At 44.3% G+C, this 23,093-nt stretch overlaps 1 protein-coding gene across 3 annotated transcripts in view; it reads right to left on the reverse strand.

The window, feature by feature from the left end:
* The window catches only part of LOC126249630 (pancreatic triacylglycerol lipase-like), a 486,518-nt gene that overhangs the window by 342,799 nt on the left and 120,626 nt on the right, over positions 1 to 23,093 (reverse strand). For all 3 annotated transcript variants that reach the window (XM_049951303.1, XM_049951304.1, XM_049951307.1), the window contains exon 2: positions 11,259 to 11,331. The gene's annotated coding sequence lies outside the window, so the exon portion shown is untranslated. The remainder of the gene's footprint in view (positions 1 to 11,258; positions 11,332 to 23,093) is intronic.

A 23,093-nucleotide genomic window follows, 5' to 3' on the forward strand; every position in this document is an offset into this window, starting at 1 on the left:
TAATTTCGCATGTCTTTTCACCATTCGTAGGTGCGAGTAAAAGAAATAATTTTGCATTCGGAAGAGAAAGTTGGTGACTGAAATTTTGTGAGAAATATCTCGCCGCAACGAAAAACATGCATGTTTTAACGATTGCCACACCAGCTCGCATCCGTGACACCACCTCCTCCATTTCGCAAGGCAGTTATCACGGCTAGAGGCGGTTTTACACGGTATTAGCGTGATGTCTCCTGGGGGTGACTGACCAAAATCGTGTGTTACATGAACTGAATGTACACGATCTCTAGGAGCAAGTGCTTCATAAGTCAAAGAAAACTAAAAGCATGTTAACATAATTTGTCCAAAGGCACCACAAAAGGAAGAAAACTGTGTCCTAAAAATGGACAATAGCTTCAAGATTTCTATTTAACGTAGTGTAGTCTTAGGAAAAAATGTCGTCTCCAGTTGAAAGGAAAATATACTGAGGTGACAAAAGTCATGAGATACCGCCTAATACCGTGTCGGACCTCCTTTTTCCTGGTGTAGTGCAGCAGCTCAACATGGCATGGACTCAATAAGTCGTTGTAAGTACCCTGCTGAAATACAAAGCCATGCTGTTTCACTAACAGTATGTAATTGCGAAAATACTGCCAGTGCAGGATTTTGTGCACGAACTGACCTCTCGATTATGTCCCATAATTGTTCAATGGGATTCATGTCGGGCAATCTGGGTGACCAAAACAACTGCTGGAACCGTCCAGAATGATCTTCAAACCAATCATGTACAATTGTGGCCTGGTGACACGGCGCATCGTCAACTACAAAAATTCCATCGTTGTTTGGGAATATGAAGTTCATGAATGGCAGCAAATGGTCTCCATGTCGCAGAACATAATCATTTCCAGTCAATGATAGGTTCAGCTGGACCAGAGAACCCAGTCCATTCCATGTACACATAGCCCGCACCATTATGAAGCCACCACCAGCTTGCACAGTGCGTTGTTGAAAACTTGGGTCTGCGCTACACTCGAACCCTACCATCAGATACTTCCAACTGAAATCGGGATTGATATGACCAGGCCATGGTTTTCCAGTCGCCTAGGGTCCAACCGATATGGTCAAACGAGCCCAGGAGAGGCACCACAGGCGATATCTTTCTGTTAGCAAAGGCACTCGCGTCGGTCGTCTGCTGCCATAGCACATTTACGCCAAATTTCGTCATACTTTCCCAACGCATGCGTTCGTCGTACGTCGCACATTAATTTCTGCGGTTATTTGATGCAGTGTTGCTTGTCTGTTAACACTGATAATTCTACGCATACACCGCTGCTCTCGGTCGTTAAGTGAAGGCCGTCGGCCACTGCGTTGCACGTGGTGAGAGTTAATCATGAAATTTTGTATTCTCGGCACACTCTTGACGCTGTGGATCTCGGAATATTGAAGCCATTAACGACTTCCGAAATGGACTGTCCTAGGCGTCTAGCTGTAACTACCATTCCGCGTTCCAAGGCTGTTAATTCCCGTTATGCGGCCATAATCACGTCGGAAACCTTGTCAAATGAATCACCTGGGTAGAAATGACGGTTCTGCCAATGCGCTGCCCTTTTATACCTTGTGTACGCGATACTACTGCCATCTGTATATGTGCGTATCGCTATCCGATGATTTTTGTCACCTCAGTGTATAAATACAACGTCTACTGTGCGTTCTTGTAAGCGTTGCGATTCATGTCCCACAGGAACGTAAAAAACGAAAGACGACATAGCGATCAGAATACTTTGAATACAGACGAACAAGACCAAATCATCAAATCAAGACTAAAACATCTTGTATCAAATGGGATTGTACACGATAAAAGCTGTGCAACAGCGCATTATGTTTTCCTTCTTTTTTATTCCGAAACTTCTTTAGACATTTTAATTGTACAGTATTATGCATGTGACAAAATTACTTTTGCGGGAAATAAAGTCATGTAGGTCGAAATGCGTGTGTGGAGAACGCGCATCGACTGATGCTTTCCTTGTAGAGAAAGACCTCGATTGAGCACACATTTTCTCCAGTCTTACGTCACACGCGGAGACGCAAACGCTGTAGCCAGGACATTTTTATGGACTCAGCAGTTTACCTTGACACAGAGTACGGTGAAATCGTTTGTCATGATTAGAGCGAGAATTTGAATCTAGATTTCAGCTGGTAGATTGTAGTCCTCAAACGCAAACCATGTTGGTCATTTAAGGTTCTGTGGGCGTTCTGAAACAAACAGCTCACTTATTCAGTATTAACTATACTAATGTTACCTAGAGAAATGAAGATACTTTTTTTAATGGCAGTCTTCACGATAAAGGTCAAATTGCCTTAAACGCCTTATGAAGCAAATTGATACAATGGAACTAATTATTGCTCTTCTAGTCGCATCACGTTCTACATCTACATCTACATTTATACTCCGCAAGCCACCCAACGGTGTGTGGCGGAGGGCACTTTACGTGCCACTGTCATTACCTCCCTTTCCTGTTCCAGTCGCGTATGGTTCGCGGGAAGAACGACTGCCGGAAAGCCTCCGTGCGCGCTCGAATCTCTCGTGATCTCCTCGGGAGGTATAAGTAGGGGGAAGCAATATATTCGATACCTCATCCAGAAACGCACCCTCTCGAAACCTGGACAGCAAGCTACACCGCAATGCAGAGCGCCTCTCTTGCAGAGTCTGCCACTTGAGTTTGCTAAACATGTCGCTAACGCTATCACGCTTACCAAATAACCCTGTGACGAAACGCGCCGGTCTTCTTTGGATCTTCTCGATCTCCTCCGTCAACCCGACCTGGTACGGATCCCACACTGATGAGCAATACTCAAGTATAGGTCGAACGAGTGTTTTGTAAGCCACCTCCTTTGTTGATGGACTACATTTTCTAAGGACTCTCCCAATGAATCTCAATCTGGTACCCGCCTTACCAACAATTAATTTTATATGATCATTCCACTTCAAATCGTTCTGCACGCATACTCCCAGATATTTTACAGAAGTAACTGCTACCAGAGTTTGTTCCGCTACCATATAATCATACAATAAAGGATCCTTCTTTCTATGTATTCGCAATACATTACATTTGTCTATGTTAAGGGTCAGTTGCCACTCCCTGCACCAAGTGCCTATCCGCTGCAGATCTTCCTGCATTTCGCTGCAATTTTCTAATGCTGCAACTTCAGTCCAGTTCTGTCCATATCTGTTAACTTCTCACAATGTGTGGAATATCTCGTGCTCTTACAATCAGTCGTCCTTGTTGCTTTCAGTACAACACTGAACAGTATAAGAAATTTCTGTATCTAGCGTCAATGATTTAAGAAGTATTCCAACAACTCAATACTGGAGTTAGTGTTTTTTCTAGAAACTGACATCCTTTTGACGGTTATAAGTCGTCACTTCCACTTTATCTGTAGGATTAGGTGTAAGTAAAAAAAGCACAGCTTTCGTCAATATCGCAGTGCTTTACTAGACACGTTGTTATTGGAGATGCTATGCCTTGTCTTTTTCCTCTGACCTTTGAATTGACTTACCCTGTCGAACATTGAGCACTTTCAGTTTAACGTGGATTCTGAACCACGATACATCTTGGTACTTTTCACATAAGCAATACCTCGATAGAGGTGAAAGAAGCGACAAGTAGCAGAAAAACATCCTAGCATCGGCTGAGGATTGAACATCAAATCTCTGGATTAGCGTCTGACAACGACTGTCAGCGAGTTGCAGTATTAGACATCTCAAAACAAAATTCTCCAGTTTGTAGAGTTTATTTCATTTTATGGGCTGTTGCTGTGAGGTTACGGTTGACAGGAGTGCCAGTACGGTTGAGCAGAACCTGTCTGCACGTTCCGAGTGCTGCGTTATGTATGAGGAAGCGATCGGACTGACGCAACTGGTCGTGTAACTCGCGCCGCCGCAGAGAATGCATAAGCGTTTGCTGGCGGATTTGACCGGGAAGCTGCTGGCCCTAGCAGCGTGCCTGGCATATTCGGCAATACGCACGCGCTAACGTAGTCCGCCCAGTCTACCTCGTTTCCTGTAAGCAAACTTTCCCACAAGCACTCAAATTCTGGTCTCTTCGAGCAACCCTAATATTAACGCTAGAACACTAAATCAGGGAAAATGTTTCGCAGTTACTGAACCATAGTGAATTTTATTATCCCATCTTTTATTCAAAGGAAGTAATAATTTATACTTTTTGCACTAGTTAATTGCAGTTACAAGGTCTCCAACGCTATGTCACATACAAAGTAACTACAAAATGTCCTGCTTTATACCCTATACTGACCATCCCAGATTGGCGGGAACCGCGAGCTGTTACCTGCTGCAGTCGTAAATTTTACGAGGGATTAAAAATATAGGGTTAAAAAGGATTTTTAAAAAGTTTTACAATCTGCCAAAATATTATAGTAGTTACAATGCACCACTTAACGTTTAATGCACAATGTCAAATACTACTGTTTGTTTTGTTAATGTTCGATTGAATCGCGAACGAACGTGAGCAGACACAAGGGCGACGAGAATTTTCGTCCCGGATCCTCCTGTCGAAAGATCGGACTACATTACCGCACGCCCGACAGACGCGCCCCTGAGGAATAAACCTCCGTCATTGAGAATGTTCCCTGCTCATTATTTGATTAAGTCACAATTTGTTGAAAAGGAAAAACAATTACTTGTAATAAGATTCAATTCAGTTACTGTTTATATTTAGCCACGATAACTTGAATTCATATAATGTTATACATTCGATATACGTGGCAGGCAGTGACGTATATTCGTTGAAGATAATAAATCAGTGTCAACAGATTTTGATTCACAACAAACACACTTGTGTTCTGAGTCTTTATTTAAAAGTATACCTGGTTTGAGAGAAAGTGTCTTTATTTTAGTTCTATCAAGAATACTATTTAAAATACTTCACTGAAAACTACACGAGACAAAAATTACAAAGCATTATTTCTCTGAGGTCATAAAGTATGATAAATTAATTTTTATGCAGGTGCTGACTTTATGTTGAAAGGACAATAGTCGAAAGTGAAATAGTGGGAAAAGAACAGTGAAAATTATTCTACTTCATAAATATTTGCAAAAGGCTACATAATTTACAAAATCTATTTCGATCAGAATCAATACGTAGCTATACAGAGCATTATCTGTGACTGCCATAGCAACGAAAATACATTGCTTCTAAATTATAGCGAAATCTTTCTGACAGGATTTGATCTCCAATACTACATCAAGAGTTTTTGCCACTTCCGCATAAACGAGAGTCTGCAGCCTTGAAAATAAGTCCGACTAGATGAATGACATTTCATACACGCTTACTGTCCATAGACGCTTAGCCGAGATTTGACGAAGTAATATATCCAAAGAATATGTCCTTGGTAAATAAGGACAGAGCATAATCATCTAGGCTGGCTTAATTCCAAGATAAAACTAAGTTAAAACCATAACAGTTGCATTTGGATAACGACAGGCATAAGAAAATATCACTACAAACAGTGGTGTGAAGCTATTCCATTACTGCTGCAGCCCAAAGCGGGACTTAAACCCGCGACATTCCCTTTCATGTATTTGATAAGCAACTTTTATCTTTGGAAATTCAAGCGAATAAATTGGCGTCCCAATTAAGTTTCCCTTTTACTGCTTCCTACGTTCAAATTCAGTATAGTACTTACAGCTGCCTCTCCTTTCTTATTGTGATGCACAAATGAGATTGATGCTGCTAATTAGTGAGCATATGTCTTCAATGTAGGATCTTCTAAGATCACACAGGATAGCATTTGGTCCTTACACTACTCAAAAATGTCTCTGCATGTAATTTTCCGTGATGCCGCGCAGTGTCTCCGCCGTTTTTTCCTTCCAGCAAACCGCGCGAGGTAGCTGCGCGGTCTAGGCGTCCTGCCACGGTTCGCGCGGTTCAAATCAAATGGCTCCAAGCACTATGGGACTTAACATCTGAGGTCATCAGTCCCCTACACTTGGAACTACTTAAACCTAACTAACCTAAGGACATCACACACATCCATGCCCGAAGAAAGATTCGACCTGCGACCGTGGCAGCAGCGCGGTTCCGGACTGAAGCGCCTAGAACCGCTCTTCCACAGCGGCCGGCGGTTCGCGCGGCTTCACCCGTCGGAGGTTCGAGTCCTCCCTCGGGCATGGGCGCAAGTTAGTTTAAGTTAGATGAAGTAGTGTGTACCCTAGGGACCGATGACCTCAGCAGTTTGGTCCCATAAGAACTTGCCACCATCTTTCAGCAAAGTGCAAGGACGCGTAGGTAGTAAACTGCTCGTTCACTACCACTGTGTCGATAGATTTTGACGAAACTTGTTGTTGCATAGGATTAGCGACCGAAGTCGAGAGACAGTTGTTCACTAACAAGCCACGACAAATAGTTACTTAGTAATACTAACTATCTCATTTCCTTTCAGGGTAACTAATATGTTCAAACCTTGTGGGTAAATATTCCCTTACAGTCCTGTCAAATGTTTCCAAGTTTAACATGTGAAAATAAATGAAAATCTCGAAACGAAACAGTTTTTCGACAATATAGGATGGTTGACGGAGACAGGTAAGCGAATTAGTTATCGTTGTGCTGTGTACTGGTCTGTGTGAATCCCACTGAGAAATATAATGAAGTTTTAATGAAACTGTTACTGGAAAAGACTACTTTGTCTCGTTGTTTCGTTTTGTTGTTATTTTCGTCGTATATTTTTTCAAAAATTCACAAAGTTTTGCCACATTTATTGCTTTGATTCTATGCAGATATACGGATGTACGTAAAAAGAACGATGCAAGACGAATAACATGGTACGAGTTGCGTCTACAGTACTAAAATCAGTAATTGATGGGGTGAGAAAGTACTGAGTTTCGTCAAAGGGTGGTTTCTGTCGAAATCAGTGTTCCAGTTACGTTGAGAAGAGAAACACGAAAAGGGGGAAACCGGCGGGGAGGGGTTGGGGGAGGAGAATTGGAAGAGGCGGAAAGACAAAGTTAGACGAAGAGAGGGTGGGAGAAAAAGAAGCAACCGCAATGTTTTTGCGCAGTGTGTTCGGGTCAGGTAGTGTACAAAATTTGCGTCAAGTCGGAGAAATCCGGAAGAGCAGCATCCATCGAAGCGAGCAGCACGACATCGATTCCACAATACGATCTTTCACTTTTGTCGCAGCCTGGTGGACTATGGGTACACGGCTCCTGTTGCCTGTTGCGTGTTATGAGCTCGCAGGGAGGGAGGGAGAGAGAGAGAGAGAGAGAGAGAGAGAGAGAGATGGAGTGAGATGGAGAGGGGCAGGGAGGGGGGGGGGGGCTAGAGTGTCCGGGGGAATCAATAGCGAGCATTTGCCAGCAGAATCGTCTGACACATGTTGCCAACTGCAACCGTTTCACACAATAAAGAGAGTAGGAACGGATTTGCTTTCTCATTCTCGCTTTGATACCCGGCGTCACAAAGAACATTCGATCAATCAAAGCGAAACTGTCAGAAGATTACAACTGACTGCGTTATTCAGTACTTCCGACTGTTTATGCGTGCTGGTTAATTTTGCATATACCATAATGGAATTGCTGTTTCTAATCGCGATCCAGACGCTCTGGTAAATTCTATCTGTATTTAACCCAGATATAATATTACGAAGTTCTGCAGTTCCTCGCTTGCTTCGGAGGATATAAGCACAAAGTAAAGGAGCATTATCCCGTATTTATATGACTTTGGGGTAGTGCAGTGAATCTGTTAAAGGAGACTGCAAGCGCGACGCTAATGCGAGCCATCATAGAATAAAGTAGCCTGAGTGGCACCGTATAACTCACGTAGGAATCATGATAACAAGAGAGTTTAGATAAATGCGTTATGTCTGTTCTTACTGACATGTTCAAACACACATGCAGTCCGCATTCATTTAATTGATTCGCCTCGATGGGCAATGATTCCAGCACCTTCAATGTGGATCCGGAAATACGTTCGACTTCCTGGGGGAATCTCAAAGTAGCGAGCATTTAGGAAATGGACGGGGACTGTGGGTAGGTGGTGCTGGGTGTGAGTGTAGGCCGGCCGGGAGGCGCATCAAGATACTCCGCGCAAGTACAGTAAACACCCGTGTACAGACGGCGCAGTGGTTAACGCTATTGCTTACTAAGCAACAGCTCTTATGTTCGAATCATCTGTAATGAAAAAAACTGAGTTAAGGGATCAAAAACGAGCTTCAAGGGCTGTCATGTGACATCCGCTATCACCAAACACAACGAGAAAAAAAAATCCCACTTCGGCACACATTTTCGCTCGTCGCTGCTGACTCCGCATAAAGTCCCGATGCAGCTGACACCAATAGTTCCTTTCCTGTCCCTCCACCCCCACATCTCCACTCTCAATTTACATAAGAGACATTAGGGTGCATATGGAAGCCTGCAGATGTTAATTTTTCCTATACATCGCGCGCTTGTTATGTCAACTGGTTTAGTGCAAATCTGTTACATTAGTTCCTCCACTGACGTCGCTTATACGCCACGATCAGTTTTGGAACTTTTTGGACGGAGGCTTTATACTGAATGTAGTTGGATTGCAGCTTCTTACTTTGCTCATTTGCTCTGTAGTGCTAATTATTTGCACATCCAAGCATGCCAGTTTGACGTTTGTTGCTTGCCGTTCCATGGTGTTGCGATTTTAATATCCAGTAGTGTACATCTCCATTAACATTTGCTGGAAGACTCGCAGTAGTTGCGTATTGGACTTTATTGTCGAAAAATTGCCCAGTTATCGTGCATGCGGCAACTGACTGCTACGAAAAGCATGTTGATGAATTACAAGGGACTTTCTGTTATGCTGATGACGCTTGACTGCCCTTCACCCTACTAGTTTCCGTAACTAGTAGAAAAGAGCTCTCTTTGTCAGTAACTTCGGATTACAGAAGTGCTTTCGGCGATGTACTCACTGAGAGGACTCTTAATATGTCACCACTGAGGGCGACATTACAACAATAGCGCCTCTCCGTTCACTTAGAGTAACGTTCGTACCTAAAAAATAACGTATACTTCGCTAGAGACCTATATAGCTCAAAATAATTTAACTTCAGGATGCACACATAAAAGAAGATTTGTTAGATCAGAGAAATATACTGCCTGACAAAAAAAGTGAAGCACCCAGAAGACATGGTCGGATGCAAATGTAGCTTCGTACGCGTAAGCACCATCGACTGGTATGTCAATGTTTGCAGATGCAATTCTCTACAGAACGGCGCTCAGACTGCATCAGTGTAGTCAGCGTTTAGTGTTGTTCCAGGTCTGGTAGGGTATATGAGGGGCCAGGGCAGCGTCAGATGTTGATTAATCACTGTGAAGACGCGGAGATGCCGCGCACTCGTGTGAGACAGCGTTATCAGCATCTGACAGAATTTGGAAGGAGCCTCACTGTGGGTCTCCATTTGGCCGGCTGCGAATCGTGCAGTACCCAGATTTGTGGAGTATTCACACGTGACAGTGGACCGATGTTTGACTGCTCCTGAACGTGAGAGCAGGTGTGTTCGTCGTCAGAGTTCCGGTCGACCACGTCTGACCATCACAAGGGAGTGCCGCCGTACTGTGCACCAAGCACATCGTTGAACATCTTTACGTCAGCGCCTGCCATGCGAGAACAAGTAATGAACTTCCTGCAACATTCCGTATCGTAGCACACCATTGGTCGGAGACTAGCAACAGCCGCACTAAGGAATTACAGTTCCATGCGTAGGTTGTCGTTAATACAAATGGCTCCGTTTGGAGTGGTGTCGTGACCGCTGATGAATGGCATCACACTGGTGAATCGCGGTTCTGCACTACCCCGGACGACTATAGCCGGCTATTATAGTTGCGACCTGGGGAGAGGTCCAAATCCAATGGTTCCAATGGCTCTAAGCACTATGGGACTTAACTTCTGAGGTCATCAGTCCCCTAGACTTAGAACTACTTAAACCTAACTAACCTAAGGACATCACACACATCCATGCCCGAGGCAGGATTCGAACCTGCGACCGTAGCAGGAGCGCGGTTCCGGACTGAAGCGCCTATAACCGCTCGGCCACAGTGGCCGGCGGGGAGAGGTCCCATTCTTTCAATGTTTTGGAGAGGTACAGCGGTGTTACTCCAGGTGTCATGGTGTGGGGATTCATCGTATATGACTTAAGGGCACGGTTGGTAGTTACTGCTGTAACTTTGATGGCACAACGGTACGTGACGGATATCTTGCGTCCTCATGTGTTACCTCTCATGTGACAGTATCGCGATGCCATTTTTCAACAGAACAATCCTCGTCCACACGTGACACGTGACTCCATGAACTGTCTGTGTGATGCTGAAGCACTCGCGTGGCCCGCGAGATCCCCAGACCTGTCCCCGATAGAACATGTGTAGGAACAGTTTGGACGTCAACTTCTTGGCTCAAATGGCTCTGAGCAGTGTGGGGCTTAACATCGAAGGTCATCAGTCCCCTAGAACTTAGAACTACTTAAACCTAACTAACCTAAGGACATCACACACATCCATGCCCGAGGCAGGATTCGAACCTGCGACCGTAGCGGTCGCGCGGTTCCAGACTGAAGCGCCTAGAACCGCTCGACCACACCGGCCGGCGTCAACTTCTTCCCAGGACATCAAATAACAATTACTATATGTGTGGGCCAGCTTGCCGCAAAAGAGGATACAAGGCGTTATGATACAGTTCCCAACAGAATCAATGTATCCATCGAGGCCAGAGGCGTAGAAACATCATGTTGATAAGTGCGCCCATACATTCCAAGTTATTTGTAAGCTTCATTCGATTTTGTAATTACTGAAATAACATCATATATCGTCTCAACCTGTGAAGTTTCATTACGCTTCCTCCTCCTTTTCTGGGTGCGTTACTTTTTTTTTGTCAGACAGTGTAAATCTATCATCATTTAAACTTTTTAAAAAATTGCATTCTGCTAAGGAGAATTATTTTTCTATTACCCAAGCGTATTTCGGAACCTATCATCTGTATTCTGTGGGTCTCATTTTTTCCGTAAGAATTTTAATATTTTAGTCCTAACATAGCAAGCGTTCGAAACCTTTAAAAATGTAGTGTGTTTTCAAGGGAACAAAGCAACACCTACAGGAGACAGAACAGTTTGTCAAAATATGCCTAGCTAACAAAAAGAGAGAGACACAGAAAAGAACATTAGTTTCCTGATGACAAATTTATAAGAACCTAACTTATTGCTTACACAGGCATTAAAATACTAGATGATTATCAAAAATAGTTGCTTACCTGTCACTTCAGAACGATGAAATCAAGTTCCGCCGAACTCGTTAACTGGATCCCAGCTTGTTTGGCTTGTGACCTGCAAAGCAAACCATTTCAATACAGATTTTCTGTGAGTGAACGGAAGATCACTAATAACACAAAAATAAAGCAAAAACTCTCGTCGAAAAGCTTGGGTTTGTAGAGTGGTGGGCACAGCGCCTCAACCTGAAAACTGTATATCGAGATGACTGCTCTAGGGACAGCCTGTTACTGTCTCTCACTGTGACTTTCGTGGACTATTCATAGACTAAAAGCAGAAATTTCTAAAATAATAATATAACCAAACAGAATAACAATAATGGAGTGTAACAGTCTAATTTAATATGAAATTGCACTTGAAGTTGGCACCACGAATGAGCAATAATGTAATTAATAGTACAAGTGGCATAAACAATAATAAAGTAAACTGAATGCCTTGATGCTTGATGATCAGCACCAGCGGCTCGAAAAGCGTCAATTGTGTGTGAATTCCTAACGAACCAAACTGCTGAAGTCATCGGTCCCTAGGCTTACACACTACTTAAACTAATTTATGCTAAGAACAACACACACACACATACATACTCGAGGGAGGACTCGAACCACCGGCGGGAGGGGCCGCGCAGTCCGTGACATTGCGCCCTAAACCGCGCGGCCACTCCGCGTGGCCGGAAAGCGTCGTTAATAAATTAATTTCAAAAGATTAATAATCCGTAAATATTGTAACTTACATATATCCTTTGAGATAGCTTGTTATTGTAACTGGGAGTTACATTTCATAGCACAGAACCACACCTTTGATGTAAAAGGACTTATTGTTCGACAAATACAGAAATTTGAATGTCAACTACCAGTAACAATTCAGTTAACCACAATAATATTTCACATTTTACAAGTACACGTTGTATCGGTGGTGAAAATGCCGATGGATACCAGGAATAATTCCACGACCGACATTACTTCGAATAACGTATAAATCATTTACAAAAGAGTCGAAGTGATACCTGTCAGTTTCTTTAGTGACCTATGTCTATGCATCTGTTCAGAGAGAACTGAAGTGACGATGCTTTCTTTGTCGCCGAACATTGTTATTTTCTCTTGCTCTGCTCCATACTGTACAAAATCTTCCGAAATATGCAGATATGAATAGGACTGAAGAGTGAATCTCAAAACATTTATACAGAGTGCTTCGATCAACGCCCATTACATTCACTAGTTTGAATTAACTAATTACAATGTTTATTACCTTTCATGCATCACATCTGACGAATCTTCTAAAATGTCAGTGCCAATTTCAGTTTCCTTCCTTATCTTTGTTCAACTGAGCTAGTGCTCCTCAGACGAAACCTTTGTCCCCAAGAAATTCTGTTTTAATCTTCGTGCTATCATTACGAATGTTTTTGGGTTGTTGGTTATCACTAAGCGAATCTGATGGTATCCTATTGGAAAAGTGATAAATTCTTTCAATTTTTATAAACCAACGAACTGTGCCATACAAAAACTAGCTTCCTTCCTGAAACAAACTGATCCAATTTGCGTTTTGCCTCCATTGCTTTGAATCGTTGGCGCAAATCATACTGCAGGCGGGAGTTTGTTACACGTAAAAATGCGTTTATGACAATCGTACTCTCGAGCCAAGAGGTCTGATAACTGTGAATTTGGCGTTATTAGAGTAAGTGGAGAATTTTCCAAAGACCAGTATTTGTTATTATGTCAGCACACTTAAGTGTTGCTCCATTCTCTTCAAATTTTTTTGTACTTGCAATTAATTTCAACTAAAAGGCATTCTAGCTACTCAAGGTTTGTTTCATGATGTACTTTAGTCGACTATATAAGGAAGGAAGAGTTAAAAATGTGGGAGATAGTCGTGCTGACCACAACGTAACTAATCTTTACCATTGCTGGACTGCTTCATTTGAACTGAAAATGCAAACATTTGTAGTTTTATCCTAATAATTTCGTCAGTTTATGTCAAATACAGTTTTGAACGTTCAACTTCATCAATGAACGAGCCTTTCTCGGTGTACTATGTGTGGCCTTAACACGGTGAGGAAGTAAGAAAGACAAGGGTCTAACGTCCAGTCGACGACAAGCTCAATACAGACGATGCACAAGCTTCCTTATCCGATTTGCCGGACGAGGATTTGAACCAGGCCCCTTCCGCATAAGTATTCACTGCATCAATTACTACGCCACCTCACTTGCTCTTAAACAAGAGACTGTGGGAACACAAAGAAGAACGGCAATGTCATAATAATTTTTAAATAGCAAGGTCTCAGACAAGATACCCTGCCAGAACTAAAAGATAACAACAAAAAGAACTGAAGAGTGCAGCAAAGGAATTGTTTAAATCAGGATGAACTACACGTGTATGAGAATAACAGAACTGTGCGCCAGTCAAGCTTCAGTGCAAAAGGCTGCGGAAAGCAGCTTTTGCCATTCCGGATGCAGGTTTATGGCCACCTCGGCCGATACGAAGCTGTCGTCAGCCTGGCGCGCACTGTTTTGAAGCCATAATATCACCGCAGTTACTCGTTTCGCCGCCCGGCAGACTCATGTCAGTGATGCCTTCCTCGTCGAGGTACATTCGGAACAGCATATACACTCCTGGAAATGAAAATAAGAACACCGTGAATTCATTGTCCCAGGAAGGGGAAACTTTATTGACACATTCCTGGGGTCAGATACATCACATGATCACACTGACAGAACCACAGGCACATAGACACAGGCAACAGAGCATGCACAATGTCGGCACTAGTACAGTGTATATCCACATTTCGCAGCAATGCAGGCTGCTATTCTCCCATGGAGACGATCGTAGAGATACTGGATGTAGTCCTGTGGAACGGCTTGCCATGCCATTTCCACCTGGCGCCTCAGTTGGACCAGCGTTCGTGCTGGACGTGCAGACCGCGTGAGACGACGCTTCATCCAGTCCCAAACATGCTCAATGGGGGACAGATCCGGAGATCTTGCTGGCCAGGGTAGTTGACGTACACCTTCTAGAGCACGTTGGGTGGCACGGGATACATGCGGACGTGCATTGTCCTGTTGGAACAGCAAGTTCCCTTGCCGGTCTAGGAATGGTAGAACGATGGGTTCGATGACGGTTTGGATGTACCGTGCACTATTCAGTGTCCCCTCGACGATCACCAGTGGTGTACGGCCAGTGTAGGAGATCGCTCCCCACACCATGATGCCGGGTGTTGGCCCTGTGTGCCTCGGTCGTATGCAGTCCTGATTGTGGCGCTCACCTGCACGGCGCCAAACACGCATACGACCATCATTGGCACCAAGGCAGAAGCGACTCTCATCGCTGAAGACGACACGTCTCCATTCGTCCCTCCATTCACGCCTGTCGCGACACCACTGGAGGCGGGCTGCACGATGTTGGGGCGTGAGCGGAAGACGGCCTAACGGTGTGCGGGACCGTAGCCCAGCTTCATGGAGATGGTTGCGAATGGTCCTCGCCGATACCCCAGGAGCAACAGTGTCCCTAATTTGCTGGGAAGTGGCGGTGCGGTCCCCTACGGCACTGCGTAGGATCCTACGGTCTTGGCGTGCATCCGTGCGTCGCTGCGGTCCGGTCCCAGGTCGACGGGCACGTGCACCTTCCGCCGACCACTGGCGACAACATCGATGTACTGTGGAGACCTCACGCCCCACGTGTTGAGCAATTCGGCGGTACGTCCACCCGGCCTCCCGCATGCCCACTATACGCCCTCGCTCAAAGTCCGTCAACTGCACATACGGTTCACGTCCACGCTGTCGCGGCATGCTACCAGTGTTAAAGACTGCGATGGAGCTCCGTATGCCACGGCAAACTGGCTGACACTGACGGCGGCGGTGCACAAATGCTGCGCAGCTAGCGCCATTCGTCGGCCAACACCGCGGTTCCTGGTGTGTCCGCTGTGCCGTGCGTGTGATCATTGCTTGTACAGCCCTCTCGCAGTGTCCGGAGCAAGTATGGTGGATCTGACACACCGGTGTCAATGTGTTCTTTTTTCCATTTCCAGGAGTGTATTTTTAACTTCTGCGCGCACGTCTGCTGATGTTACTGCACCTTAAATATCGGGATATTCCTTCATTCCAGTTTGTAATTGTTTTCCTTTTTTTCGTAATCCATCACAACAATAATTTCTCTTTTTCAGTTGATTTTGGGATAGTTATTTATTAACTCTGACACATGTTTCACCTTGTCTTCGGGAATTAGAACAACAGTAGAAACCAAACAAAATTTACCTATGACCTGAGAACGGCCGTTGCAACATGGCCGAAAAGTTCGTTATTTTACTGTTTGAGGATTTTTATATTTTAAGTGTTATATCGGAGCACGCAGCAGTACACCTAGAAGAATTTTAATGAGGAAATTTGGTTCTTCAAGTGGGTTATTTGGAATAACACCGACGTCTTACTTATAGTACTCCAGTACATCTACATCTCCATCTGCATACACACTCCGCAAGCTACCGTACGGTGTTGGTGTTGGTGGAGGGTATCCTGTCCCACTATTAGTTATTTCCTTTTCTATTCCACTCCTAAACAGAGCGACGGAAAAAGGCTATCTATACGCCTCCATATGAGCCCTAATTTCTCGTATCTCCGTGGTCCTTACGCGCAATGTATATTGGCGGCAGTAGAATCGATATGCAGTCAGCTTAAATGCCAGTGCTCTAAATTTTCTCAATCGTGTTCCTCGAAAAGAAAGTCACCCTCATTCCATGGATTCCCATTTGAGTTCCCGAAGCAACTCCGAAATACTTGCGTGTTGTTAGAAACTACCGGTAACAAATCTAAGAGCCCGTCTCTGAATTGCTTTGATGTCTTCCTTTAATCCGACCTGGTGCAGATCCCAGACACAAACAGTATTGAAGAATAGGTCGTACTAGCGTCCTATACGCGGACTCCTTCACAGATAAACCACAATTTCTAAAATTGCCTACCAATAAGTCGACCATTCGCCTTCCCTACCATAATCCTCATACTTCAGTTCAATTTCATATCGCTCTGCAACGTTACGCCCAGATATCTAAAGGACGTTACTGTGGCAAGCAGGACACTCCTAATGCTGTATCCGAACATTACGGGTTTGTTTTTTTCCTACTCGTCCGCATTAAGTTACATTTTTCTACATTTAAAGCTAGCTGCCATTCAACACAGCTACTAGAAATTTTTTCTAAGTCATCTTGTATCCTCCTGTCCAACTCCGTAACTGGGTGGTCAGCGCGTCTGACTCCCATGCAGCGAGCCCGCGGTAGATCCCGTAAGTCGCCCAATGTGGGGTCGATTGAAAAAATTTGCAACTCTGCGGCCGAACTTCCCAGGCCATCAGTGCCATACGGGCATTTCATTTCTTGTGTTCTCCTACAGTCACTCAACTTCGACACCTTTCCGTACAGGACAGCATCATCAGCAGACAACCGCAGATTGATGCCCACTCTCTCCGCCACGTAATTTATGTTGGGTTGGGTTTTTTTGGGGAGGAGACCAGACAGCGAGGTCATCGGTCTCATCGGATTAGGGAAGGACGGGGAAGGAAGTCGGCCGTGCCCTCTAAAAGGAACCGTCCCAGTATTTATCTGGAGCGATTTAGGGAAATCACGGAAAACCTAAATCAGGATGGCCGGACGCGGGATTGAACAGTCGTCCTCCCGAATGCGAGTCCAGTGTGGTAACCACTGCGCCACCTCTCTCGGTGTAATTTACGCTCCTATCACACTTCGCCGGGGTACTCCTGATGATACTCTTGTCTCTGATGAACACTCGCCGTCGAGGAGAGCAAACTTAGTTCTGTCACTTAAGAAGTCTTCAAGCCACTCACATATCTGGAAACAGATTGCATATGCTCGTTGTCTGCAGTGGAGCATCATGTCAGATGCTTTTGAGATACGTAGAAATATGGAATCTGCCTGCTGCCCTTCATCCATAGTTCGCATTATATCATGTGAGAAAAGGGTAAGCCGAGTTCCGAACGAGCGAAGTAGTTATCCACACTGACATCCAGAATGAGGTTTCTGTGGTTTCTCTCAATCGATGAAAGCAAATGATTCCTTTGGAAAGGACATGTTCGATATCCTTCCTCATTATTCTCCAACTAGAGCTTGTCTAGTCATGGACGAGACATTAAACTCTGTTCTTTGCACAACCAACAGTTAACTGTTTATACAGTTTAATAGTTCTAAAACTTACGCGCAGCCTTCTCGTTATCGAATAATCGTTAATAATGAAGCATTGCTTCAGTTATCGACCACACTTCATCTAATGCCAGCTGTACCCATCCACCGTCCGCCTCCGTAGCTGAGTGATCAATGTAGATGGCAGCCATGGAGAAGATCAGCGTTCGATTCCCGGAACTACAAAGGATTTTTCCTTGGTGCGAGGACTGGTGCGGAGTGCACTCAGCATCGTGGTACCAAGTAATGAGCTGCTTGACCGAGTAGAAGTGGCAGAGCCATCCCATGAAGTCAAAAACCTGTTTATGGTTAACTTAGTTGGAAACATGTTGTCCAGTAGGGGTATTTGTCATCTGAGACGTATGAGACTTTCATTAAGCATCACTTTTTAGGAAAATATTGGTGATGTCTTAGAAAAGCAGGAAGTCTGCAACGCAAGAGAATCACGGATATAGCAAGGAAACTGTTTTAATCTCGAACACTACAGTATAAAAATCTGAGAGCTTACCACCAAGAAACTATAGCAACTTGTTCAAGGGACAGTTCTGGCATGTTGCACCACCCCTCTTCCTTCTCTCTATGAGGAACTTTTTGCTGCTGTTAATTGCTTTCCTGTAAGTTAGAGACCGAGCGAGATGGCGCAGTGGTTAGCACACTGGACTCGCATTCGGGAGGACGACGGTTCAAACCCGTCTCCGGCCATCCTGATTTAGGTTTTCCGTGATTTCCCTAAATCGCTTCAGGCAAATGCCGGGATGGTTCCTTTGAAAGGGCACGGCCGATTTCCTTCCCCATCCTTCCCTCACCCGAGCTTGCGCTCCGTCTCTAATGACCTCGTTGTCGACGGGACGTTAAACACTAATCTCCTCCTCCTCCTTGTAAGTTAGAATATTGACAGACAGTTCATATGATAATACACAATGACGACATCATTAATTAAAGATTAGGCCATGAATAACGATTTACCTTTATAAATCGTATTTTACACTGTATAACTTTAAGCTACTACCAAGTGTCTGTTTACGCAAAATAAAAATGGCGTAGATATTCAGAAGTGAACAACGCAAGTATTAAACAAGAAGCATCTGTCATATTGTACCTTAAACTCATGGTTTGCTAACTGTAACCGTGGCAGTGGGGCGGAGGTACTCTTCCAGTTTCTTTAGGGGCTGCTAATAGTAATGAACACATTAGATAATTTTTTTCCGTCGCAGGACGCTCTCCTTTTTGTTTGGTTTACGGTAGGGTCTTTCAACGATAGGCAATTGTCCTACGATTTGACGATTATTTTTGTTTCGTTCTTTGGCGTATCGCCACAAATCATATACTCAACGAGAGGAATGTCATGTGTATCAGCTGACAGTGAATCGCGTAAACCTATCTGTGTGCGCATTTCTACATTTACATCTGCATCTACATGATTACTCTGCAATTCACATTTAAGTGCTTGGCAGAGGGTTCATCGAACCACAATCATACTATCTCTCTACCATTCCACTCCCGAACAGCGCGCGGGAAAAACGAACACCTAAACCATTCTGTTCGAGCTCTGATTTCTCTTATTTTATTTTGATGATCATTCCTACATATGTAGGTTGGGCTCAACAAAATATTTTCGCATTCGGAAGAGAAAGTTGGTGACTGAAATTTCGTAAATAGATCTCGCCGCGACGAAAAACGTCTTTGCTTTAATGACTTCCATCCCAACTCGCGTATCATATCTGCGACACTCTCTCCCCTATTACGTGATAATACAAAACGAGCTGCCCTTTTTTGCACCCTTTCTATGTCCTCCGTCAATCCCACCTGGTAAGGATCCCACACCGCGCAGCAATATTCTAACAGAGGACGAACGAGTGTAGTGTAAGCTGTCTCTTTAGTGGACTTGTTGCATCTTCTAAGTGTCCTGCCAATGAAACGCAACCTTTGGCTCGCCTTCCCCACAATATTATCTATGTGGTCTTTCCAACTGAAGTTTGTTTCTGAAATGGAGGATGGAAACCAGAGAGACATTTGTCTTGAAATGTTTGGAAAAACACGTAAGAACAACGTCAGGCAGTCTAGTGTGCCAGACCAGCAGACCCGTCTTACAAGTCAGCGCATTAAGTTACATGACAAGATCTTTTCCCATGCTCTAACTGAAACCAAAACATTGTTTTTCTTCTACATGGGGAGGAAAACCACGTACATCATCTCATTAGCTGATTCGAGGCATGCTGCCACTGGATGGTAGGTCCGCTGCACTTCAGTACTGAGAAAATTTGATAATTTGTTTTCTCCGTCCGTGTTGCATGAATATACAATTTTTGCTGCAATGGTTATCGGTTTCGGGCTGACACGCCCATTCTCAAACCACAATCCTTGTTATTAACTGTAACTAGTCATACAGTATGGTGCCAAAAGGTGCTAATAACTTCCGTACAGAAGGTCAAACTGTGGGCAACAATTACTCTCATCGATATTAGCCTATGTGTCTACTGTTGCAGCTGACTGAGTTTGGTTGTGTACTTGTTGCCCACAGTATGACCTTATGTACAGAAGTTATTCGCACCTTTTGACGCCATATTGTATGACTAGCAACGGTTAATAGCAAGATGTGCGGTTTGCGAACGGGCGGGCCCGCAACCGGTAACCACTGCAGCAAAACTTGTGTGCAACTGGGACGGTTAAATAAAGGGATTATCGTATTTAATCATCTGATTGTCAATCGTGCAAACTGTGTACCGAATGAGTCGTGTTTTGCATGTTGTCTTCGCCTATGAGAATATCGCAGGTAGACATTAGCACGAAAACGGTCCAGTTCGTTAAACCACGTGGTGTGCGTAAAGTAAGCAGGAGACCCGGAGGTGTAGCCCAGGCGTCTGCACTGCGCCACATCTCGATCGCAAACTCTGCTTCTGAGAGAAAGTCATTGCACCCAGTGAAAGGGGCGTTAGCTATCAGCGCGCCGACTGGGTCCAAGTACTTGACCAGCAAAACCCCGCCAGCGTAATAAGCAGTACAGTGAGTCAAGTGACAGCAGACTTCTAGCTGGGACGACAAACCCTCACCTTCACAAAAAGGTTGTGGTAGGAAGGAGAACTTGTGAGTGGGCTTTATCACCGGTAATTATCCGAGTGGTGAATAATTCCTTCTGTACAAAGCAGTTCGTGGTGTCTTCTACTCTGTCTTTCTTCCCATGTGTCGTAAATGATACTCCGCATTAATAGAAGGAAAAGTTACTTCGCATTTAGCATACGTTAAACACTGAACTCCTTAGTTCACTCACTGACGCGGAAGTGTTTCGACGAATTCCGATGGCGCTCTTCCGAATGACGCCTGCGTTTTCCTTATAGTGCGCGAATACTAGATTAACGTTAAGTTCGGTTACCCGTAATAAACTATATCATTTGAATTTTCTGTTGGTGAAAACGAGCTCCACCATGTAGGGGGAGAGGGGGAGGGGGAAGGTGACTTTTACGTCCCTGCCAATAAACATCGACAACAACTGGTTGCCTAGTGGCTATATCAAGATACAGTTTCCTTTCGAGCTTCTCCGGAAACTATATTGGACAATGCCATGGATGCTATAAGCCATTAGTTAGCGGTCGTTAAACGTGAATCTGGTATACACAGAGGAGGCGAAGATGGAGGTGTCAGAACAGGAGCTCTTCAGCTTCTCCAGCGCGAGAAATAAGCGGCATAATGAGGTTAGTCTGGAATCAAGCAATTCAAAAACCTTCATTGCAGAAGCTAACCGAGTATCATTTGCTACAAATGTTTCAAATGCAACTGATACTCTTGTAAATGTAGCTTCAGCTCCCAATCTCCACCCATGAACTGTAATAAACATTGCTCCTGTGGCAACTGTCACTACTCAGCGGTCTACTAACTTTTACGAACGTACAGATAGTCGTCCGTAAGCAGTTATATGTGAAGTTTGGATAAAAGCGTAGGTCATGTGCCATGTCTGGCACTAGGGAAAATTTTGCATCTTTCCCTAACTCAAGAATGATCTAATTCACATATCTTCTGTAGGAAAAACCAAAGTGAAGGTTGAATTAAATACTCCAGGAAAGACCAATTTCCCAGTAAACAGCACAGTATTAAAATCTAAAAATTTTGAAGCTTGCATTCCTTCTCTCGTTGTCCACAAACAGAGAGTAATAAGAAAAGCTGGTACGGAACTTGAAGAAGCGAATATAATGAAGGCGTCCAATCTTTAATCCCCCTTATATTTGTAAGAAGGTTTTAACTAATCAGTGTGTAACGGATGGGAAAAAACAAATCGCCCAACTGCAGACCTGCTTGTTAACCTTTGACCTTCAAACTTTAGCGGACGCTGTATCTATTCATGGAAGTACATGTTTTGCAGATCCTGGTGTCCAACTGTCACGCAGTGCTTTAATTTACTCCCATACGAGCATTTCAGCAAACAATGTCTGTGCGAGCTGAGGTGCACTAATTGTAGAGGACCTCATTCTGTAGAATTCTGCGCCTCAGCTATTGTTATTGCTATTTGTGCTTACGTGGCGACCAATACCCATCCACGGATCGGTGCTGCCTTGAGTATCATAGACGGAAGAGAGCTCAAGAACTAGCTACTTTTAACTACACTGGCTTCAGGGATGCGCCGAACATTACCTCTATGCCAACCATGCGTTCCATTACCGGGAGACATTTCTAGCCTGCAATCACCGACCTTGCCTGCGGAAGTACAGGAAGGAAGAAAGGAAGGAAGACTAGAGTTTAACGTTCCGTCTACAGCGAGGTCGGTAAAGACGAAGCACAAACTCGGGTTCCGAATGGATGGGCAAGGAAAGTGGCCGTTTTGGGTGGAGAAGGAAGTGGCCGTTCGACAGTGTTCCCACCTCTCGCCGTGTTTTGGTGGACCAGGTGCTATTTTGTGGGGAGGCACAATGCTGCATCGGCAAACTGACCTACAAACCTTCGAACACGGTACACTCACACTCACCGGTGTGACACAGTACTTCTCCCCCGTGTGCGCCAGTCAGGGGTGCATCCGCCCCTGACTATTTTTATGGATGCTAAATCGATCGCATTGAACAACGCAGGTGTGAGGAGCTCTTGGAACGAGAAGATACTCGGCGAATGGGCTGCGATGTCTGTTCTCCCGACTTAAATCCTACCGAGCACGTGTGATATGCGTTGGAATGACATACTTCATCACGTCTACATGCCCCAACGACCATCCGGCAGTTGTTAACCGCGCTGGAGGAGGAATACAACGCCCAACCACAAGAACGTCTTACCAACTTTGTGGCCAGCATTGAAGTACTTTGTAGCACATGTATTCCCGTCCGTGATGATCACACACCCTATTAAGGTCAATGTCCCGCATCTTTTAATATCCAAGGGATCATTATAAATCACGGTGACTTCAGTGTAATTATTGTCTTTGAATAAAAGTGTCATTTCTGTTTTTATCATACGTATTTCTTTCAGTTACTTCCAGTACTATAACGTAGCAGTTCTTTCTATATATGGTTCAGGTTTAATCGAGCTATGTTACTTGGCAATGACACATCATGGGAAAGTTACTTTCGTCCTTAATTTTCGCGCACCAGTGTATTTTGTTTACTAAAGACATTCGCCCTTATAAAGTGATTGTTACATTTCTTAAGAGGGTGGGGAAAATCTGTAG

This window comes from Schistocerca nitens, chromosome 3 (assembly GCF_023898315.1).
Source record: "Schistocerca nitens isolate TAMUIC-IGC-003100 chromosome 3, iqSchNite1.1, whole genome shotgun sequence".
Classification (NCBI taxonomy): domain Eukaryota; kingdom Metazoa; phylum Arthropoda; class Insecta; order Orthoptera; family Acrididae; genus Schistocerca; species Schistocerca nitens.